General features: G+C 39.4%; 1 long non-coding RNA gene across 1 annotated transcript; it reads left to right on the top strand.

Annotated features, from left to right (window-relative positions):
• The first annotated feature begins 11,655 nt into the window (after positions 1-11,655).
• On the top strand, positions 11,656-12,976 carry LOC119871992. The gene is made up of 2 exons (XR_005358830.1): positions 11,656-11,953; positions 12,640-12,976. It is a non-coding gene; the product is annotated as an uncharacterized LOC119871992 (long non-coding RNA).
• The last annotated feature ends 252 nt before the right edge of the window (positions 12,977-13,228 follow it).

Below are 13,228 nucleotides of genomic sequence, written 5' to 3'. Positions count from 1 at the left end.
AATGTGCTAAGTACGTCAGTAGGGGCAAGAGTGGGCTGAGACAAGTGTTGTGGTCACACAGATGAAGGACCAGCTATGATTTGGGGAATAGCTGCAGACTCGGGGAAAGCTTCAGGCCATTTCAAACAAGAAAGAGAGGAGGTCATGGGGCTCTTGACAGAGAAATAGAGGCCACCGTTGGTTCCTGGTTTCCCAGCTCCAGTCATGCCCTTCAAACTGAGCATCCTTTTATGAATTGCCAGCCTTCCAGGAGTACAGTTCTTGCAGCGGTTAATCCACAGAGGTACACTAATTGAATAAAGGATGGTCCATACTGCCGTGGGCGACTGTGTGGATCCCTAGAACGTTCTTTCACTGATGAAGTTTTTTTTTTTTTAATTGGAACCAAGACAAAGCAAGGATAAGAATATAATACATTTTCTTACAAGCAAAAACAATAACAAGTATATTAAATATATATATTATATTATATATAATCTTGCAGAGCTTGGTTCAAAGAGCTCTGATGCATCCTCATGTCATCTTTGCTGTCTTCTTGGGGTAGACTTCCATTACAAAGGATTCTAGGGGTATCCATTTTTTTTATAAATGTATTTTTTATTGGTGTTCAACTTGCCAACATCTAGAATAACACCCATTGCTTATCACATCAAGTGCCCCCTTCAGTGCCCATCACCCAGTCACCTCCACCCCCCACCCACCTCCCCTTCCACCACCCCTAGATCGTTTCTCAGAGTTAGGAGTCTCTCATGTTCTGTCTCCCTTTCTAATATTTACCACTCATTTTTTCTCCTTTCCCCTTTATTCCCTTTCACTATTTTTTATATTCTAGGGGTAACCATTGATGCTGTTGCTCAAAAGCATTGAACACTTCCCTCATGTGTTCCAGCTGCGTCAAATACCCCCAGTCTGTCTGAAGTTGCTCAGTTGTTTACCCTCTTATCCTTCTTTCTTGGTTCTTAGGTGACTTTAGAGACACTGGCTCATTATATGTTGGCCCTGAAATGAGTCATTAACGTCATTCTGGGTCTCATTTTTCTTCCATGTGTAGATTGAAGAGATTGTCATACTCCTCCCTAAATATGACCTCACATATTTTTCCCTCCCTGAAGGCCGTCCCAGTTTCCTTATGCAGCACAACTAGGTTCTGCCTGTGGGAGTTGCATCCATGCTCCCAGAGCAACTGGGCATCCCGAGCTGTTTCAACACCTACCACACTGCACTGCAAGGGATTGGTGACTTTCTCCCTTCCTCCTTGAGGTGAGGGACCACATCTCACACATCTTAGAATCCCAAGTATTTAGTTGAGTGCCTGACACTCAGATAGTGCCCTGCAGCAAATACCTGAGGAAGTGGACCCAAGTTGCTCCCAAAGATCATCTGTTTACTTTCCAATCCTGAATACCTTGTCTTTTCTAATGCCTACTAAGCACAAAGTCAGACTTCTGTCTCTTGCTTGGTTGTGCAATTGAGCAGAAGGTAGTGGGAATTTTGTTCTTCATCTTATCATTCTGTTTCTCTGGGTTCATTTTGTTTATGACACACAAGACTTCTATGTGGTAAGACAGTGTCCCTTTTGTACAGAGGAGGGGGGGAACCCTGAAAAAGCAGCAAGAGAAGCTTCAAAGATATTCTGGGAATTCAACTAGGAATGAACTCTTGCCTTTCTCAGCGTTGGACTCCAGGGTGAGCAGAGACTTTGTAAATACAAAACAGTGAGGGACTGAATCATGTGGCCAGATCTGCAGGTTGCAGTAGAGGTGTGGTGTATATGACTTATGTATGCTGATGTGTGGAAACCTTGCAATGCTTCAGACTATTCTGCTACGAGAAGGCCTTTAAAGGCCAATTATGAGTGTGCACAGAGCTTCAAAATCTGTGGTCAGTAGAAATGATGTTCAATATCCTCTGGCCAAAGGAGGGTGTGCACTCTGTGTGTGATCTGGAGGGGGCTGCCAAGATAATCTGCAGGCACAATAATGTCATTTTTCATGAACTTTTAAAAAGTCCTATGGGGAAAACAGCCTTGTGGCCAGCATCCATCACTTCTAAAGTGAGCAGCAGCAAAGCGATCTTTGGCAAGACTTCTGCTCTCTCTCTAAGCCAAACCACCAACAACTCCTCTTTCACACAAGGCTTCCTGGCCTGACCTACACTCTACTAACCACAAGGCAACGCCCCTCATTACTGAGTGGTAAGGAGGCCATCTCAAGGGTGAGTGGGTAGCAGAGGAGAGAGGGCATATGAAACCAATTTCAAAGTGCAGACAATAATTTGTAGAGAGTTGAGTGTGGGATGTGACAGGAGGGTGATAAAGAGCTTATGAGTCAAAAATGGACTGTCTTTGTGAGGACAAGTGGGGAAAATGTGACAGGTTGTTCTGAGGGTGATTTTGACATAATGCAGTATTGATATATCTTTTTCCTATCAGAAGTTGTTGAATCCATCCATGCCTCCTCCCTCTGTATCCCCACGGTATTTTATCTGTACCTTTGTGCAGTATTTGTGACAGTCGGTCATGTATTAATTATTATTTCCCCTGGCAGACCTAGTGGAGCAGGCATTGTCATTCATCGATCGGCATCTCCTTCACCGCGTCTGGAATAGTGACAGACACATTTTCTGCACTTACATAATATTTGTTTAGGTTATGTAACTTTATTATTGTAATAAAAATAAAGCAAAAATCATTGGTGATGCTTATTATGGGGAGTCAATGAGTAAACAATAAAACCCATGGGTTGAAAAAATACATTCTAACTCTTGAAATTGTGCCAAACCCTGAATAAGGTGTTACTTATGTTAAAGCAACGACCTCCTTATTACCTGGGGAAAAAAATTCGTGATCATTTGATAAACAGGCTTGGGATGATAGTTGAGATTTTTCTCTAAGTCGATATAGTTGGAACTTCCAAGTGGATTTTCATTTTTTAAATTATTGAAGTATAATTGGCATACACTCTTATATTCGCTTCATGTGTACAGCATAGTGATTCAACAAGCCTACACATTACACTGCGCTCACCATAAGTACAGTCACCATCTGTCACCATACAACATTATTACAGTATTATTGCCTATATTCCCTATGCTGTACTTTTCACCTCTTTGACTTATTTTATAACTGGAATTTTGTACCTCTTCATCTCCTTTATCTAGGTGGATTTCCCTTTTTAATCTATGTTAACTTTTTGTTTTTTTCTAAAATAACAGAGGAAAGTGAGAAACAAAGGTAAGGAAACCACAAATAGCAAGACTAGATTGGATCTCACCCAATGAGGAAAACCAATGCTCAAAATCCCAGCTCCAACCTTGTGTCCATCATAGCCAGACCAAAATCACAGTCTTTCCCTTCCGAAGGGATGGAAATGTAAATCCTCAGACAACACGCAGGAGAAACGTTTGCCTGTGATATGGGTTGAGACTCAGGGAATGTTGAAACAACTGGTCCTTGAAGCAGGGAGTGTTGAAATAATATGTTGTTTTAAGAGTCTTCACTGGGAGACTAATATTTCAACACATTTGAATGACTTCCTTGCCGTAAAATGTTTAGGCTTAAAAAATGAAGCTGGATAAGTAATAGGAGCTTCCAAGAGAAAAATCACTCAACTTAAATCATTTTATGGCAGAGAAGTCAGGGACTGCTGTTAGACACATTCCCAGTAGGCCTACCTCATGTCTTCCCAGTGAGTGTTGCTTTGAGTTGGACCCATTTCTGAAATTAAAATTTTAGAATGGTGAGAGATAAATTTGGTATTTCCAGATTCCTGGGAGGGAATTACCAAGAAAATTGATGTTTAAGTGACAAAATTTGATTTTCTGAGAATGAAGGAAATTAAGACCAATACTTCCATCCAACCTCTACACATATCCATGTAATATTTATTTCACAGTAATTTAGTAAGTACCTATATGAAAAAAAAATCCTGTGCTAGTATCTCATCTATTGAATTTAGATGATGATTTTGTTGCATAAGATTAGAGCTCCCCCTACTTTTGAGGAGAGAGACTATGAGCTTCATCTTTAAAATGAAATTATTTGGGTCACAAAAGCTACACCTTTTTTTTTTTTTTTAAGCTACACCCTTTAGACTAATGCTGGTAAACTGGAACACCGTCTCTTTTCCTAATACTAATATTTATTAATTCCTTCCCTAACATAAGCTTTGCATTTTTTAGCTTTACTTTTTTATTCTTTTGGTTTTCATGTATGCATTCTTTTGTTTCTGATTCATCAAAAGAATTCAAATCATTATTATTTTTTTATTGTAAAAGCATGTGAAAACAATGGAGATTTTTCAAGACAACCTAGATTTCCAGAGCAGCTTGAAGAGGCTTTTACAAGCATCCTTAGATCTGTAATAAATAGCAGTAGCACGTCTATTCTCTTGCATCGGATTTATGAGAGAACATGATTATCAACAATGTGTTGTTGGCTTCTTACATTTGTATATAAACCAGTGTCTCGCATAAAATAAGTGTGATTGTTCTTCATGGTCCCTGTTAGAAATGAAGATATGTAGGTTTAGGGATGTTTGTTGGTTTGTTTGAAATGGGTTCTTAGAATCTGGGACCCAGGAATGCCTGAATCTTGCCTTGCAAACTATCTACCCTGCTTCCCTCATCATATGGTTCCCAAGGGACAAATGTGAAGGGATCCTGGCCAAGTAAGACATAGAGAATCACTTTAGTGTAAGTGTGGTAAGGGCCCAAAACTCAACACGGAGCTCTCTGAAAAAGTTAGTTTTCCATACCTGCCTTGAGTATGGCAGTATTGTCCAAATTGGGCTAAGACGTGATTCTGGGATCTATCTGCCCCAAAGCCAAAATCTGGATTTTGGACCTTTCTTCTGATCAGCTTCCTGAAATTAAAGATGTGACACACAAATCGATGGATGGTATGCATGTCGCAGTCTGGGGACAGAGGGCAACAGAGCACTAAACAGACCCTAAATAATCAGGCCCTCCGTTTGCTCACGTGGTCATCCAAAAGAGATCGAAGAGATAGGATGCCTGTCACATACATGATTAATGGGCCCAGTCATTGCCCACAGCCAATTCCATTGGCAACTCCCATCTCCTAGTGAGGGGAGCCAGGGTGGCGTGGAGGAGAGGCAGGCATCTCTCCCCACTTCCAACCCAGAGGTGGAGCTCAGTTCAGCCAGCTCAGCCATGTGTCTGCACTGACAGGAGCAGACAGAGAAGAAAAAGTCATGACCTTTGGTGACCTTCTCTCCATGGCTCCTGATCTGAGGACTGATAACAGATGTTTCAAGTTGTGTATCACATTCCCTCTTCTAGAGTCTGTCCACCTTAATCTTAGAAATCCCCAAGCCAAGATAGGAAAGACCCACTTTTGTGCTCTGAGGAAACAAAAGTTCTCTCAATTCTCACCCCGTTCTGTTCCTGCTCCAGACTCTTCATTGATAAATTGGGAAACACATAGTAAAAAATCTTCATTTTTAATTTTTTAAAAGAGTTTATTTATTTATTCATGAGACAGAGAGAGAGAGAGAGAGGCAGAGACACAGGCAGAGGGAGAACCAGGCTCCATGCAGGGAGCCTGATGCGGGACTCAATCCCGGGACTCCAGGATTATGACCTGAGCCGAAGGCAGATGCTCAACCACTGAGCCACCCAGGCATTCCTCATTTTTAATTTTTAAATAATGTTGCTATGTCAGCAATAACTGTCAACAGTCTCTAATGTAAGATAATTCAAAAACTTAAAATGAGAGAGCCTCCTGCAAGTTTTTTGTTTGTTTGTTTTGCTTTAAGCATGAAGTATTGACAAACTGGCTTTGGAGAAAAGGATTTACCTTTGCCACACCACTACCATCCCAACTTTTAAATCACAACTTTTAAATCAATGAGTTTACATTCTTATGACTATCCAAGTATTGTCCATTCTTGCACCCTTCCTTTCTTACACACCTTTCATGGCCATTGTCTCTGGAACTAATTGTTCTCATAATTTTTCATCTGCCTAGGGTTCTGTGAACAACATAGTTGATATTTTTTCAAGAGCTCCAATATCTCTGCCTCAGGCCTATCAATATTATTCTCCATATTCTAAAATAAATCTATATTTTTCATGAACTCCCACCCCTGTGCTTCTGTTCTAGTACATATTGTTTTCTTTCTAGATCTCCTACCCATCTACCATCCTGAATATTCCTTTGGGTCACATGTGCTGGGTACCTCTTTTGCTGAATATAATTTCCTCTTTCTGACCCCTTTTCCTTAAATTTTGGTTCCACAACAAATTCTTATCTCATTCTGAAGAAAGGGAGTAGTAAGTTAATTTTTCAGTTTCAACATATCTGGAATAGTCCATCACCACATCTGATCAATTATCTGGGTAAAGAATTTTATGTTGAAAATCTTTTCTGTCAGAATTTGAAACTAAAGCTCCTTTGGCTTCTAACTTTTAATCTTATTGTTTAGAATCGCATGGCTGAGTGGATTCCCATGATTTTGGGACGTGATAGTCAGGAGTGGTTAAGAGTAAAACCACCTGGGTTCCAATCCCTACTCCTCCTGTTTGGCTAAGTGACATTTGCAATTACTAAAAAACAAAAACAAAAACTTCCCTGTGCATCCTTTTCTCTCTCTGTAAAATAGGGTGTCATAAGATTCTATTTAGGATAGGTCTAGTCTTAAGTATTATTATATTTAGATAGTTTTCATTGAGGTGAGGGAGAAAGTATTTTGAGCATAATTCTGTTTTGGGTGAACACAGTTTTCACCTGAGAGTCTATAAAAGAAATAGGCAGTAAAATGGCAACATAATAGGCAGATCTTATACCCTGGAACATAAACACACAAAGTGATGGTACATCAGATTCTAGAAAACTCGCATGTATTGGCATAATATTTAAGTTGTAGCCTTTAAATTATTAGTGTGTTTTAAATATCCAAATAAAAAAAAAATAGTCCAAGAGCCAAGAGTCTTCTTTGCAGGGACTCTTACCAACCTTGAGCTCCAACTGGAGCACAGGGTCACATGTAGTTAGAAGGCGTTACCCTGAAACACTGCCCCTGAACATGGGTCAAACTGTTGTGGTTGGAAGTGAGGGCCCGGGGAATACAGGATGGTACTAGATATGGCCCCGGGGCAATATCCCTTTCTGTAGAAAAGAATAAAGGTTGTAAATAAAGTTAAATAGATAAATACATTTAAACAGGTTTTATTTTTGTCTTGTCCTGAGAAAGGCCCTCTGAAAACCTTTAAAATGCTAATGTCCTCTGCACACCTAAAGAAAAGATTCACTAGGAGAGCTTTTATGTTGATTTAAGCACAGATTTCCACTTTTGATTTTGCATTAATATTCTCTCAAATAAGTAAACAAGCTGGAGAAAGCCTGGAATCCTCTGTCATTGTCAACCAGCTCCTTTGCAGATGCACCTTTATGGATCTGGGCCTAGGTTCTGAACATTCCACACAAAAAAGGAGTACATTCATTGGAACATGAGAATGAACCAATCAATTAATTCAAAGGTGGGGGGGCAGATATGAAGAGGGAGGGCAGGGATACAAGTTGCATAATTTCATACCACCAGAAAGTGGATGCCAAATTGGGAGTGGACATAGAAGACGTTTATTTCTGGAGGGGGAGCAGAAAAAGATAGGGGGAGCCTGGGACCCCTGCTGTGAGTCTAACACCTGTGAGGAGTCCCAGGTCCCACAAAAATGGGTCAACCCTAGTACCCAGTCCTGCTCAGTCATTGGCTGAGGGCAGTAAGTGGAAAGACACAGCTGGAGTCCCCAAGATAAGCAGATGGAGTGTCTGTCAATTATGCTTCCTGCAGGGAGAGCTCTGAACTTTATGGTGTCCTGGGCAACCGCAAAGGCAAAACTGTAGTCAAACAATTAAGATGCAAATGTTACAAATTTATTAATTTGGTAATGATTAATTGTTTGTTGCTATCCAAGCATAATAGTTTATTGTTCCGAAGTGGATTTCCCTCAGTTTATTATGGTAATTAGATCTGGTAATGTGCTTCACACTCACAGATGTGAGGCTAAATTTTCAAAACAACGATTTGGAGATGGAAAATGTTGGCTGTTTGTTCCACGTCCTTGAGTAATTCACTTAACCTCTTCTCAGTTTCCCTGTCTGTAAGTTGCTGCAGCTAGACTATTAGAGCGTTCTCAAGGCTAAAATAATTTGTGTGGAAATTCTAGGTAAGTACTATGAAAATTACTGTTAGCAGGGACTCAGCCTGAGGCCATATTTTCATGTAATATAAGCTCTTATAGGAGCAAAGGGCCTTCCTTCATTTAATGCATGGTTATCTTTTAAAGCAGAAATAAATAAGTGCCTGGTTAATGTAATTTCTATTAGAAATTCTATGTTGCAAGCATTAAACAAGTCTTTAGCCTAAGAAAAAATTTACCATGTACTCAGCTAGCTCATGTTTTTCGTTGTGTATATTTTGTGCCATGATAGTTAAATCAGAAGTCTATGGAAGGTTGTCAATATGCATTTTGGGTTCCTTATAACTCCTTCTCACATTGTTCCAGCTATGAGTAGTTTGTCACAATTTCTTTTGCAAAAGATAACAATGATATTAAAGGACATTTATTGGTGATTTGCTATGGACCAGGCGCTGTGCTCATAGAAAACCTAACTCCATTTGTTGTCTTTGATATCCTAAGAACACAATGACATTCTCGAAATAGCATTAATTTTGTAGTCACCATTAGATCTTATTTGAAAAAGAAAAACAAAAATTAACTCCTTTGAGGAAGGGTGTATTGCCCAATAAATAAACAACAAAGTATTCAAATGCCACTAATCTTAGAGACTGTTCAGCTAGAGGAAAACATGTTTTATCCTGAACTTCCCTTTGCTAGAACTTGGTGCTATACACCCTTGGTGCTGTATAAGATTAAAATAATGGTGATGGGATAATGAAACACACAAAAGGTCAATGATTGAAAATCCAATATAAGCGGGACAGGATGGCTAATATGTGGTGTTTGCTGTGGGAACATAGAGAGGAACAGATAAGTCTTTCATTTTCTGATTTAATTTTTTCCTACTTTGCTTGGCAACTTTAATAGATTAAAAACATTAAATACTAGGATTTGACAGGCTCTGTGGGGAGAAAGGGCAACCTCCTGTGTGGTGGTGGAGACCATCACCAGATGTAGACAGAGTTTTTCTATTCACTTAATGACTGGGTGACTTTGTATAAGTTGCTGAAACTCTCTAAGCTTCAGTTTCTTTATTTATAAAATGGAACTGAGAATACTTCATAGGGTAATCGTCAGAATTATATGAGGACATATATTTAAAGCTGTTTTCACGGTGCCTGATTCATGTAAGCATACAGTAATTATTAGCTTTATTATTATAATCAAGATACTATTTGTTGACTCTTTGTTATAACATTCGTTTTGTGAACATTTCTTCCTTTTATTGAATTGTCAATACCCCTCATAAATCAAGGAATCCCTAACTGGGTAAATTTTCCTTCAGTCTTCTTAATCCCGAAGGCTCAGGTCCATGGCTTCTAGAAGCACAGTACCAGTACCTAGTATCTAGTACCCAGTTACTAGTACCTCCAGGAATAGCCCCTGTTAGCTCTTGCCCTAGCTATTCTAATAATATGCACTCTGTATTTTATTTATCCTAAAATCCAGCTCCAGAGTTAGGAATATGCTACCAACTTCTACATTAATTCCACTTTGCACATCCCTCATAAGTCACAGAAACAAAAGCCAAATTTACAAGTACATTTTGTTCATTGAAAGCAGGTTCTGTAAATCATCCAGAGCTCCTCACTGTGAACACAAAGATGTTATACAGTTTATCCCCATCCTTCACAAATGATAACATTACTGAATTGAATAAAGAATGATTTGAATAGCACTGCAAAATGCAAACTACTATCCAGTTTTTGGGAACCTGAGAGCCTCTCCCATCCACTTCTGTATTGAGCAGAGAGATTCTTCACATCCTCAGGTACCCTGACGTCAACTGTTTATGAATGCCACACAGAGAAACTAAATAACAAACTGATTAAAGAAACTAAATTCTTAGTAACATAAAACAAAACAAACAAGATCACAAAGCCATTCAGTAAACACTAAACACTTCCTCTAGCACAACATTCCACCTTGGCTCTATTAGCTGAGAACAGTAATTTAACAAATTCAATATAATGGGATTGAACTGTGGAGTCTACAGAGGTCTTTAATTGTATTGGTAATATTTAAATTAGGTAAAATACTACAAGTTCTACTACTACAAATACTAGTCCTACTAGTACTAATGATTCTGAAATAAATACAGCAGAATATTAAAATATGATTGATTATGGGTGCCTGGGTGGTTCAGTTGGTCGGTCATCTGCCTTCAGCTCAGGTCATGATCCCGAGGTCCTGGGATGGAGCCCACATAGGGCTCTCTGCTCAGCAGAGAGTCTGCTTGTTCCTCTCCCTCTGCCCTTCCCCATGCTTGTGCTTTCTCTCTCTCTCTCTCTAATTCTCTCTCTCTCTCAAATAACGAAATAAAGTCCTTGAAAAAATAAGTAAAATAAAATTTAATTGATTATGGTGGATGTTTTCTCCATACCTCAGTGTGCTTAAAATGTTTCATGATTTTTTTTTGAAAGTTAAGGTAAAAAGCTACTGATGTGGCAGAGTGGAAATTGGGAGACACGCATTTGAATTCTATTTCTGCTGATGAATCGGTCACTTCTTTCCAATCCTTATTTGTGTTTCTGAAAATCTCTATCTTTGAAAAAATCTATAAAATTGTTCTGCTTCTACTTTACCTGCCTCAAAGATTAAAAAAAAAAAAAGTTCATGTAAGAAAATCCCTAGAACAGTGTTAGTCACCATTAAATCTTCATTAAATTTATTTTTACTGAAAAATAACATTAATAATAGTTATTGTTATATTTATAATAAAACCTACACACAGCAAGAAGAATGGCATCAACAGTGGCTTTCTAATGCACCTGGTGAGAATCAGCTACTTGTGAAAATGGCCTCAGAGTGACATATGCTGACAAAGAAAAGTGAAGACATACACTAGGTTGGCTCTATGGTCAGAGTGGTGGCGTTTGGGGAGTGTTAATAGGAAAGCAGTACCTATTTTAGTCATTCTCTGGTGAAGAATAATTTAAATTTCTCAGATACAGACAAATTGACAGAGGTACATAGAGGCTGAACAAATTCCTGTTAAAACAAGAACAAATTTGAAATATAAGAGAAATGAGGAATGCCCTGTATCACTTCCAAAAATTTCAGAGACTAAGAAAGAAAAAGACAGGAAGGAAAGAGAAAGGATGGAGAGGGGAAGGAAGGAAGGAAGGGAAGAAGGAAGGAAGGAAGGAAGGAAGGAAGGAAGGAAGGAAGGAAGGAAGGAAGGATACCGAAGGCAACCCACGTATCCCCCTCCACGAATCCATCCCCTCCCTCCCTCACCGCCTCACTACCCCCATCCGACTCCTCCGCACCTCCCTCCCCCCAGAAAGAAGAAGAAAGAAGGAAAGAAGAAAGAAGAAAGAAAGAAAGAAAGAAAGAAAGAAAGAAAGAAAGAAAGAAAGAAAAGAAAGAAAGGACAAATGAGCTTTTGAGAGAAAATATAAAGCCACCAGCTTTAAAGAAGTAAATAGATATTTCCAGCTGTGGAATCATTTAATAGAATTCTTTAAAAGAAAAAGAAAAGGTGAAGGAATTTGAGCAGAAATAGCAAAAATCAAGGACCAAACGGAAGAGATTTGCAAAGACGGGATCAAAGCGATGAGTGATGAAGAGTTTAAGCAAGAATCAAAGCTCCAACCACAACCCTCTGGCAGTGAGCAAGAAAGAGGGTGGTGGCCATGAGCTCTGGAGACAGGACAGCAGGGTGAGGTAGTGCCGAAGGAGATGCGACACAGAGCATTTGTGTAGAGCTCCTTGAGGAGAAAGGAAGGAAAAAACAAAACAACACAAGGTAAGGTAGGACTGAACAGAATGTGGTTATTATTCAAAGCAGGAAGGATAAAATAATGTAGCAGGAGCCCTGGCAGCTCACAAAGTTAGGGGACATGGAGGGATTCGTGGAGAAGAGAAGCTATGGGGGCAGGGGGCAGGCCTCAATGCAGAGCCTTCAGTTACAAGGGTGACTGGGTTACCTCTGGCAGTGGATGGCAAGTGAGAGAAAGTCGGAAACAATTAGTATAAAGGAGGAGGGGAGGTATTAGTCACAGTTTTTGAAAGAAACAGGAAGATGATACTGTCAGAGATCAATAAAACCTCTAAGTTCCAGCTAGAAAGCTGTACCAGGAAACATGGCGAGAAGCCTGGCAAGTATGACAAGAACACGGGATGGGGCAGCCAGAGCACTCAGAGGCCAAGGAAGGGTTTTTGGTGTTGTTTGCTCTTGGTTTGTATCTCTGTACTTCAGAGAAAACTGCAGAATATCCTCAAAGGGGGAAATCAGGGGTTACTTATTCAAAAAGATGTGATGGATGAAACAAATACTTTCCCTCTAAGACGATGCAAAAAATACGTGTCATAGAAGGCGTTATAAAACCAGAGAACTCTGGGCAAAGTTTAAGTACAAAAATATCAGACAAGCTGATGAGTAAAACTGCAGAGAGAGCTATTTTTATGTTGTTGCCAAACCTTTCCTATTAGAATGTTCCTGTCAGATTCTGAAGAATGGGGAAGTGAAGAAGCAAAAGAAATCATGTGCAAGCTGACCACAGTCAGGTCTTCTGAAGATAACACTACATTTGCAGTAATAGAAGAAATGCTCCAGTAATGCAAACAAGGAAAAATATCCCAGAGGCGAAGGCATGAATTAACAAAATAAAATGAAAACCATCACAGTGCAAGTTGAAAGAAATTCCAGTTGTCCTGAAGATGTGGTTATTGAAAATGGACCAACAAAGATCCTCAGTGCATGCTCTGAAGAGAAGCTAAAAAAATAAAGTCATGAAAACAAAATAATAAAAGCAATAATAATAAAAATCGAGCAGATGACTTTATAAAGTACCTGTTCTTAGTCAGACACTATTCCAGCTGCATCATAAACATTAGGTAGTAATAGAATCACAACAACCAGCTAAGGTAGGTGCTGTTATTATGGGGGAAATAGAGACATAGAAAAATTAGCTAATAACTTGCCCAAGGTCGCACAACTATTAAGTAGCAAAGCCTGGATACAAACCCAGACATTTTGCGTACAGACTTTATTTGCCCACTGTGATTTGCTGCCACTGTA

Source organism: Canis lupus, chromosome 5 (assembly GCF_011100685.1).
Source record: "Canis lupus familiaris isolate Mischka breed German Shepherd chromosome 5, alternate assembly UU_Cfam_GSD_1.0, whole genome shotgun sequence".
NCBI lineage: Eukaryota > Metazoa > Chordata > Mammalia > Carnivora > Canidae > Canis > Canis lupus.
The sequence above is the reverse complement of the archived record's forward strand: the minus strand, read 5'-3'. Positions and strand labels throughout refer to the sequence as shown.